Source organism: Salvelinus fontinalis, chromosome 31 (assembly GCF_029448725.1).
Source record: "Salvelinus fontinalis isolate EN_2023a chromosome 31, ASM2944872v1, whole genome shotgun sequence".
In the NCBI taxonomy this organism is placed as follows: domain Eukaryota; kingdom Metazoa; phylum Chordata; class Actinopteri; order Salmoniformes; family Salmonidae; genus Salvelinus; species Salvelinus fontinalis.
In genome coordinates this window covers 37,849,313-37,860,850 of record NC_074695.1, presented here as the reverse complement: position 1 = coordinate 37,860,850, position 11,538 = coordinate 37,849,313, and positions in this window count along the sequence as shown.

The following is an 11,538-nucleotide window of genomic DNA, read 5'->3' as shown; positions in this document are numbered from 1 at the left end:
GCTGTAGCCCAAAAACAATGGGCTTTCCCAAACTTTATGCATTAGGTAGACTTAATATAGGCCTATATTTTAACAGAAAAAGTGAACTTATTTTTAGAAATGTTCAGTGGAAAAATGGGTGAGCCCAAGGTTGCAATTGCATCTCTGAATTTCCTGTCGTTTTTCTTCTTTGTGTGTTTTCTGGCAGACTAGATGCTGTGTTGTGTATTGCTGCCTTCCACAGGTCTGAATGCAGATTGCACATTTTAGTCACAAAATTAAAGGAGTAGGGGAATGGGAAATTCTTAAATTGCACCACCATTTAACCCGGCACCTAGGGTTAACAAAATTCTGCGAACTTTCAATAAACGGTTCTAGTTATATAGCTATAGCCCAGGTTTTTCCTTGTCAGATCACATGGCTAACACTAACAGCACAATGGAAAAAGCTGTAGCTCTCCAACAAGTCTACGGTACTGTGACCTACACACACTGTCAGCCAGAGCATCTCTTTCAACTTAGAACCTTTTCCCAAATCACATGAAGAATCATGTTCTCACCACCACCAATTGTCTTTTGACAGCACTCCTCATCCCACAAATATTCAACACAAAGGCCTCCGTAAGTAAACAGGCTTAAACAAGCATTCGACTCAGGGAAGACATTTTCATAGCCCATTTTGTCATTCAAACCATAATCTGCCAAGCAGATGCAATTACTGTTGAAAAAGCCAGAGTGGCAAAGACATATTCCCCACGGGCATTTATTAGCAGACTTTGAGAGGGTTTGTTGAAAACGTTCCCCTAGATCATTTTGGTTGGGTTTTGACTCTCTCTTTGCTCAGTTGTCAGTTTTTATGACTGAGTGTTTCATTGCAGGATTGACCACACTGGCGGAATGAATTGGCACATTGCCATGCAGTTGTGTGACATGATGTGTTATTCGAATCATTCTTCAGCAATACCTCTGGAATAAACCAAAATGACACATACTACAGCTCTGACAGTTTGTTTGTATATATGTATGAATAATGATGTGTGTTATTATTTCTCCCTTTGAAATAACTTATTGTGAGTGATGACTTTAAACATGTGGAAGGTTTGTGCAGCGGGAGAATGGTGACCCATTTTAACTAAGGGTCTTTTGGAAACAAAGAGACTGAAAAAATCATTTTTGAAAAATATTTACTGAAAAAAGTCATGCAAAGGCCTATACAATAGTAGGCTCTCAGCTGTTATTCATTTAACAGCCGTGCTACTGGTTTATTCCTGTATTTCATCAACTTATGGCCATTCAGTGAAATCCCTACCGTATGAGTGTTGAAAAGTCCATCTGCTTGGTGCTCTACGTACAGGAACATGTAAGTGATATCTCGACGGTGCACATCACAATAAATAATTCACATTGCCTCCGTGGTTCTATGTCCTTACATTCTGTTTCGTTGTTCTTCAAATATCCTTTGATTCATAAAATGTGTCCAAAATGTATTCTGCCCACAGTATACATTGCTATATTTTACACACACACACACACACACACACACACACACACACACACACACACACACACACACACACACACACACACACACACACACACACACACACACACACACACACGCACACAGGCTAATATGACCCAATAACTGAGTGTCTTTGTCTGATGGAAACAGACACTCACACACAGATATGTAAACAGTCACACAACCCCCCATTCCTATGCAGACACACATCACCTAACACACCCACACACTGCGGTAGACATTCCAGCGTTATCAATAGAGCCTGCTGTAACTCTTTTGTTTCTCCAGGGGACAGGCTTCGTTCCCTTTATCAGGTATCAGCCTGGGAACATAATAGCAACCCTCGCCTGTCTGGCATCTATCTGCCTGTGGCTGTGACCACAGAGACGGTGTCCAGTGTCCCAGCCTGCCTTGCAAGCCCTAGAGAGGTGGCCTCTTCCCATTAGTTCTCTAACTGTCCTCACTGTAGAAACAAAATGGAGGCCACCAGATTGATATTATCTGGTAATCCTTTTCCGACAGTAAAATCTCAATTGAGCATGACTCTCGGGGGCACTTGTTATTTATTTTAGGGATAGAGAATAAATATTCTGTGTGTGCGTGTTTGAGTACAGGTGGCGGGTGTGTGTGTGCATGCTTGAAAATGTATGGGTAAGAGTTTGCATCTGTATGTGCAAATGCATGTGTGTGTGTCTGTGTGTGTATAAGTGCCCATCCATCACTTATTGGAGAGCTGCATTCAAAAAGAGCAAGTCCAGGTAGCCTGGTTTAAATCACTCTGAATGAAAGGAGCATGAAACCCAATTGGCCAAGCCAATAGAAACATACCCCCTCTAAACTATTTAGCCCACCCTACGTCAAGCAACGAATTGACTATAGACAATCAGGGACCGTTTCCGCTCTCGTTCCTGTGTGAGAATACATGCTGTTCACTACTACAACATTTCCTCAGCCACGATGTTCCAGAAACACATGACTTGTCATGGCGTTCTTCAGATCATGCAGGGTTTCCCAACCATCTCCTCAGGCCTCCCCAGACGTTTCACATTTGAGTTTTAACCATAAACTGGCACACCTGATTCAATTAGTCAAAGGCTTGATGATTAGTTGACTAATTGAATCAGGTGTGCCAGTTTAGGGTTAAAACTCAAATGTGAAACGTCTGGGGAGGCTTGAGAGGAGGGTTGGTAGTAGAGGAACATTGTCCCTAACCTCATGTCGAACACATCTCGTGACGAGAATGCTAGCAAGGTAGCACTTCATTTAAGCTACAAAGGATTGTATCTGAGGTAATTGTAGCCAAGGGCTCCATATTTCATCCAACTTGTTTCATGGAGTTGGAGGCTGCTGGCTAACCATGTCTAACACTGAAGACTGTTTTTTTGTGTTTTCCAATGGCACTCCCTCACAACCCAGCCACTCTTCCAATACAAACAGAGTGGTGCACAGCAAACAGCCGGTGTCGAGCTGGCTGGCAGTTGCCAGATGTTTTCCTACTTTGTGGTGTCAAGTCTAAACAGGAGAATGATCCTCACACCTGGTTTTATCATGAGCATTTAGCTGGAATGCTTCAATGTCTCTTTTTTCCAAGCCTCTAATGTCTCTCCAACTCTTCCTTTTCTTCTCGGACGGCATGGAGGGAGGGGTTACAAATGCTGCATTCCAGAGAGAGAGCAGGACGGAGAGATGGGAAGACAGAGAGAGATAGAGGGAGACACTTATCTACTGTTTGAGCAGAGGTTTCCTGTAGTCTGTCAACACTGTCAACAAACAGACAAACAGATGCCATCTGGATGCATTGTGGTGAATGGCAGAGAGACACCACAGCTAGGTTGCTGAATGTGCACTTCAGAATTCCCAACAAACACACGTGCACACACAAACACACTCAAATATGCAAATTAACACACACCCCAAGGAAAACACGCACACACTTTTTATACTTTCATAAAGTTTGTTGAAGATTAGCCCACAAAGAAATCCAAGCAAAGCACATAGAAGCACATACTGAGTAGCTAAATCTAAATGTGGATGAGTGTCAACAAGGAATTGTAGAGGAAGTAGATAATCAACTGCCCTGGAGGAAGACCAATTATGGGCTACATCTGCACTGCCACACCTCAACTGATAGGGATATAGATACTGTACTACTCTCAGATCCGAGCGTGGAGTCTAGAGACAACATACCATACCACCACACAGCATCCCCACTCCAACCACAGACAGATGCTATTAGTAATGTCTCTATTATCTTTGGACAGCATGTGAGGTAACAGGAGACCTGCAATTACTGGTTCTCTATCTGTCTTGAAAGATACCAACAATAGATGATTCACTGTCACTTTGTTTGCAACATAAACATGAGCTATGTGTCTATTAGTATTCACAAACCTGATGATGATATTAATATAAACCTGGCATGGGGATTTTTCCCCACAACAAAGTACTGTTCACTAACTTGAATCTACCTCAGCTAATTATATGTGACATATGATGGCCTTACAGGTCTTATATCATACAGTAAAACCCCTTTGACTTCAAATGTCACATGCTGGGTGCATTTATTTTCTGTTGAGTTTAGTCTAGCAGTGACTAATAAAGGGGGAAGTTTCATTGCCCTTTAGAAAGCCTTCCAGACATCTCTATTCATCTGCCCCTTGTGACAGAGTCCCGGCTGTACTCGCAGAGTGGCCAGGATTTACCGGCCATTTTATTTTATGGATGCCATTCATTCCCAGTTAGCTCTTTGGCAGATAGCAGGCCGAGTCAATTAGGAAATGAGTCCATCGGGACCGCTCAAGTCTCCCACGCCGCCAGAGATGAACGGCAAATCAAATCTGATTTGGACTGATTTGGTTCACTGCAGTTAGAAAAAAAATATTCAAATCAAATCAATTTGGTCACATACGCGTATTTAGCAGATGGTATTGCGGATGTAGCGGATGTAGCGAAACGCTTGTGTTCCTAGATCCAACAGTGCAGTAGTATCTAACAGTTCACAACAATACACACTAATCTAAAAGTAAATAATGGAATAAAGAAATATCTAAATATTAGAGTTAGCAATGTTGGAGTGGCATTGACTAAAATACAGTAGAATATAATATAGTATATACATATGAAATGAGTAAAGCAGTGTGTACAATTATTTTAACGTTATTAAAGTGACTAGTGTTCCATTATTAAAGTGGCCAGTGATTCCAAGTCTATTTAGGGCAGCAGCCTCTTAGGTGCACAGTTACGTAACCGGGTGGAAGCCAGCTAGTGATGGCTATTTAACAGTCTGATGGCCTTGGGATAGAAGCTATTTTTCAGTCTCTCGGTCCCAGCTTTGATGCACCTGTACTGACCTCGCCTTCTGGATGATAGCGGGTTGAATAGGCCTCTGGCTCGGGTGATTGGAGGAGGGCAGGTAGTTTTCTGAAGTCCAAGATCAGCTCCTTTGTTTTGTTGACGTTGAGTGAGAGGTTATTTTCCTGGCACCACTCTCCCAGGGCCCTCAACTCCTCCATGTAGGCTGTCTCATCATTGTTGGTAATCAGGCCTACTAATGTTGTGTCGTCTGCAAACTTGATGATTTAGTTGGAGGCGTGCGTGGCCACGCAATCATGGGTGAACAGGGAGAACAGGAGGGGGCTGAGCATGCATCCTTGTGGGGCCCCTGTGTTGAGGATCAGCGAAGTGGAAGTGTTGTTTCCTACCTTCACCACCTGGGTGTAGCCCATCTGAAAGTCCAGGACCCAGTTACACAGGGCAGGGTTCAGACCCCCGAGCTTAATGATGAGCTTGGAGGGTACTATATTCAATGAACAGCATTCTTACATAGGTATTCCTCTTGTCCAGATAGGATAGGGCGGTGTGCAGTGCGATGGCGATTGCATTGTCTGTGGATCTATTGGGGTGGTGAAGAAATTGAAGTGGGTCTAGGGTGTCAGGTAAGGTAGAGGTGATATGATCCTTGACTAGCCTCTCAAAGCACTTCATGATGACAGAGGTGAGTGCTACGGGGCGATAGTCATTTAGTTCAGTTACCTTTGCTTTTTTGGGTACAGGAACAATGGTGGACATCTTGAAGCAAGTGGGGACAGCAGACTCGGATAGGGAGAGATTGAATACGTCCGTAACCACTCCAGCCAGCTGGTCTGCGCATGCTCTGAGGCCGTCTGGGCCGGCAGCCTTGCAAGGGTTAACACGCTTAAATTTCTTACTCACGTCGGCCACGGAGAAGGAAAGCTCACAATCCTTGGTAGCTGGCTGCATCGGTTGCACTGTGTAATCCTCAAAGTGGGCGAAGAATGTGTTTAGCATGTCCTGTGTCCGCGACATGGCTGGTTTTCCCTTTGTAGTCTGTGATTGTCTGTAGACCCTGCCACTTTGTTTCTGTACTGACGTTTCGCCTGTTTGATTGCATTACGGAGGGAATAACTACACTGTTTGCATTCGGCCATATTCCAGTCACCTTGCCATGGTTAAATGCGCTTTCAGTTTTGCATGAAGGATAACATCTATCCACGGTTTCTGGTTTGGGTAGGTTTTAATAGTCACAGTGGGTACAACATCTCCTATATACTTCCCGATGAACTCAGTCACCATATCTGTGTATTCGTCAATATTATTCTCAGAGGCTACCCGGAACATATCCCAGTCCACGTGATCAAAACAATCTTGAGGCATGGATTCTGATTGGCCAGACCAGCGTTGAATAGACCTTAGCGCAGGTCAGATGAACTCATGGCTACCATTTTAATGTCTCTGCGTGAAGTTTAAAGACGTTGCTAACTAGTGTTATCACAATTGCTAACTAGCTTTAGCGCAATAACTGGAAGTCTATGGTAACTGCTTAGCGTGCTAGTAGATACCATAGGCTTCCAGTCATTACGCTAACGTGAGTTAGCATTGGCTCGCAACACTACCTCTAACTTCCTTCATACTGGATACAGAGACATAAAAATGGTATCCTTGAGTTCACCTGACTCTGGGGATGTAGATAAAGGGCTTAATTGCAAAAATTAGGAAGTATCCCTTTAAAGCCCTCTCCACACAAAAACAAATCATGACGAGACAGATTTCTTCTAAAGTTGCGCAGGCCCAACAATAAGATCTATAAGTAATCGCTCTTGAAAACAAGTAAAATAACAGGGCTGGACATTGCAGCTTTATCTGACCATTGACGACCATTCGCCTCTGTGCAAGTCTTACCCTGGACTCTTTTGATGTAAAGAGTGGATGTAAGTAGATTTCTTATTTCCATAAACATAAGCTAGCCTCTGGTTCCCTGGCCTCTCTTAATCATGCATTAGCATTAGCGTTTGATCCATACATCTGACCGCGGGAAGGAATAGGTAATCAATAGGAGGTTGAGGTGGAGTACAATACTGTTTGGGCCAACCAAGACTTCCTCTCCTGAGTCAGAAGCTTGGGCGATGGGCCAGAGGGAGAGAAGCAAGCACTACAACAGGAAACCAGTCTTCACTGCATCATCATTTGTCAGGTCCTCCTCTACCACTGTTGGCCGCTTGCTTCAAAATGGCCGCCCAACTGCATTAGCTAATAGCAGACACAAGGTTGTTGCTGCGTCAGTGTGTTCTGCTGATTCATTTGATTGATTGGCATGTTGACTCAGTCCTGCAGAGCACTTTGTTCTTGTTTATATATTATCATTCAGACAGACCGTGGTCGTGTCCAGTGGGATGAAACATTATAGATCGTTCAGTAGAAATAAAGTATGCTATTATGAATCCCTATTTATGTAGAATAGGGAATCATATCAGCTATATACATAACATTTCTACATGCAACATTTTGAAACAATGGGTCTTCCTTGCTGTGACCCTTATTCGAAATGCGTATGTCTGCATTCAATTTACATTTGGGGTAAATAAAATGTACTGTTGTGCAGTATTGGGAGGAAAAAATAGGGAAAGTACGCTATTCAGTTTTGTGTCTGTGTAGAGGGAGGCACAACGCCAAGTATCGACAAGGGGTGGGCAGTTTGGGGGGAGTTACAGAAGGGGATGTTGAGATATTGCCAGGTAGAGGAAGAGAGACGCCTCCAACATCAGGAACCAGATGTCGAACGCATACTTTCACAGGAACATGTCATGTCATATCACTTGGTTTCCATGACCAAGTCCATCCATGATCTATTCGAAATTATAGAGTTAAAGGGTGTCTTCAGGGGGCTCGCCTTTTCTAGCCCTGCATACTTCCCCCATTTCTGGAAGGAATGGCATGTTTGGTGTAAAAACATTTAAAAAGCATCAGGACAGAATAAACAACAGAAAAAAAGGGGAAAGAATACAGGCAGTGGAGCAGGAATCAAAGTCCTGTCTGTCACTCAGTGAAGGATGCAGGCTGCCTGTTGGGACTCGTATCGGCACAGTGTGTGTGTGCATATGTGTGAGTGGCAAGTAGCCTAGTGGTTAAGAGCATTGGGTCAGTACCTGAAAGTTTGAATCCCTGAGCCAACTTGGTAAGAAATAAGTCGATGTGCCCTCGAGCAAGGCACTTAACTCCAATTGCTCCTGTAAGTTGCTCTGGATAAGAGCATCTGCTAAATGACTCAAATGTAGTATGTGTGGGTTCCTGGATGCAAGTGTGTGTGTTTCTCCCACCCCACCTGAAAAAATACTTTTGTATCAACTATTTACTGTTGACTATAGTACAAATACTGTAGTAAAATAACTGTAGTATATACTATTGCAATTAATGTAGTGTTTTTGCTGATTGTAGAATATGTATTATTTACTGTAGTGTTTTTGCGGACTGTACTATACTCTTGTATTTACTATAATGTTTTTGTTGTATTACCTTTGACATAGAAGTGGAAACCTAATGGAGAAATACTAAAAGAGCACATTTTCCTTGTAGGTAGGTAGAACAGATGGTCCAGCGCTTGCTTCTGCTCTTTTCTATAACCTGTAGGGAACACAATATATGGTCTACACTTGGCATGTAGGTTTCTCACTTATGGGTGGTGCAAACTGAGATATGGGAGAGGGGAATTTGCAGGGTATATGCAATTAAATACTGTAGTATTTGCTATATATTAAATACTGTAGTATTTGCTATAAAAAGTGTAGAGTCTTTGAGGACTGTAGTGTTTTTGCAGACATTCTATAGTTATTACTACACATGATCGAGGGATACTACAGTGTGTAGTATAGTATTCCACAGTATACAGTTTACTATGGAAATATTTAGTATGTACTGTAGTATTCTATAGAAAACTGTAGTAATTTTTCGTGGGACACATTAAAAGCACACTCATGAGTGAAAGATGAGTGGAGTGGGGAAGATGCCTGCAGTGTCTTGAAGCCTCGTCAGTGAAATACTGTACAGTACGTCTGGCAGGCAAAAGCCTAGGCTATGCAGCAGCAACGACTTGCTCCTCCTCCTCTCAAACTCAGTGTTACATTTCCTTTCTCACCTTCGCCTTCTAATTTCCCCCATACAGAGCCCATATGCCGCGGGCCCTTTTCTTTCAGCACTCCCCCTGCAACAAGACATACACGCGTGCGCACATGCACACAAGGACACACACACACACAAAAACCTTTATATATTTGTCTACACCAAGTCTCTCCAATCCTATTCCTGGAGAGCTACGTTCCTGTTGGTTTTCACTCCAACAATAATCTAGTGCACCTGATTCTAATAATTCGCTGGATGATAAACTGAATCAGGTTATACAACTGGGGTAGAAGCGAAAACCTACAGGAGGGTATCTCTCCAGGAACAGGGTTGGAGAGCCCAGGTCTACACACTAACATACTTGTTTGCATGCATGCGCATGTGTTTGACTCTTTCCATTGAGCTTTCCAGTCGCTCCCCTATGCTTGAATCGTGCCTAAATAAATGCGTAAGTGTGCATCCAAAAGAAGGTCAATCCCTCAACATTCTCTCGATGTGGGAAGATGTGCCATCTCATGGAATAGAACAATGGCTACTGGAAGAAATGACCAGCGATACTTATAGCTGGAAGCCATCCTTCCCACAGTTTAAGCAAGTTTGAAGGTCATCCCTGCATATTGGTCATGAAAGAGTTGGGTGTGCCTGATAACTTTGACTCAATTGACATCATTCCGCTGTGTCTACGGTCCTAAGCCTGCCTATTGGTTCCAAATATCGGATATACATGTATGCAGAAGATGTGTAAGTAAGGGAAGGTGGATAGGTGTTGTGGGTGTACCATGAGGCAGGCAGTTTTCCTTCTCTAACTTCTGACCTCTGACTGGCAGTGTCACCGTCTGGGCCGGCCAGCTCCAGTGTTTTTTGTGTTGCAGAGGTGAGTTTTTTGTGATGAGGTAGCCAATCAAAGAGATTTGTGTCCTACATCAGTCCATCCCTAAACGACCAACTCTCACTGTCACATGGCAACACATGGCAAAGAAAGAGTGAGGGCCAGCCACGCCCCTTCCTATCATCAACCCCTAACAGGAAATTTCGTCAAGAGTAGCCTTGAGAGTATGGTTGTGCTCCCCTGCTCAGACGTTGCTGACGCATGCCAGATCTTACAACGCCTGGATAGCACAGGAAGCTGATGAGGGGAAACACATCATATGTTATAGCAATCTGGTGCTCGACTACACAGTCGATGACATGGCACACAATCATTGGTTGATGCATGCAACATCTGAGCAGGGGAACGTGACCAAAAGCTACTGCTCTCTGGGGTTATGGAGTGTAAATCATGTTTGATTATGGCTGTGTTTACACAAGCAGCCCAATTCTGATATTTTGCCCAGTAATTGGCAAAATATCAGAATTGGGCTGCCTGTGTAAACACAGCCTATGTGGTCGTGCAGTCTAAACTAAATGCACTCTAAATTCCCATTTCCTAACAGCATTGAGAAACATTTGCTCCCTTTACCCGCTGTGATAACTGACTCTACAATGCCTTGAATGTTTTTCTCTGTGTGTCCTCGTGATACCTTTGTTACACCCTCCTAAAAGCATTAACTGTCAGTGGCAGACTGGGATCAGAAATCAGTCCAGGAATTTCTAATACACCGGCTCATTTTTATCCACAAGGCCCATACACTGGCCCATTTCCCCCTTTATTATCAATCAGATAATGATAATTTGGCACGAAAAAAACAAGTTAGACAGCCCCACCTCAGCTAAAAATGGTCAATACATCTCGAGTTGACTATTATAATGAAGAGTGCTCACAATATGTTTTGCTCTGACAGTGTTTATTGATGACCATGCATTTCTATCTAGTCATTGAAAGCTCTCTTTAATGGTAAACAAATGCACAAAGAAACACATAATATGCCAGCCCAAATTGTTTTGTCAGAAACTGCATCATATCTAAACTCATCATGTCTTAGCAGGATCAGATGGTGACAGGTGTCCCTGCAGGATCAGACAGCCAGGCAAGACCCGTCTATGGAGCCCAGGTGAATTTTACAGTATATTAACAATATCAGTGAATGATACACCATTCTATCTTGAGTTGATGGGTAGACCACAGTCTGGGATCTGGGAATACTGGCAATTTCAATGGTTGATCCATTGATTCTATTATTGGATAATATAATGTATAAATGTAGACCAAGGTAATTCTTTGTCATGCCTCATCTGAGCAGGATCAGATGGTGACAGGGGTCTTATCAGAGGCTGGCAGCCAGGGAACCAGGGAAGACCAGTCTGTGACAGAGCTTAGGTGAATTTTTGCAGATACAACACTTTATTCTCTCTCTGCAGCAAACACTGGAGAAGCAAGAAGCTTCAAAGACTGAACCTATTTTAAGGCAGTTTGACAAACCTCTAAAGTTGATTTCCAAACATTATCAAGGGTCGAAAGAGGCTGTTCCCGATGATAAAAAACATGTAAAACAAAAATGTGAGGAAGACCTATGAGATGCTATTGATGATGATGAATGGATACAGATACTCTATATTTCCAACAGTATATGTACTCGGCATTCAGGCACACCTGCATTAGGCTTTCAGCCACACCCGTTGCTGACAGGTGTATAAAATCGGGCACACAGCCATGCAATCTCCCTAGACAAACATTGGCAGTAGAAT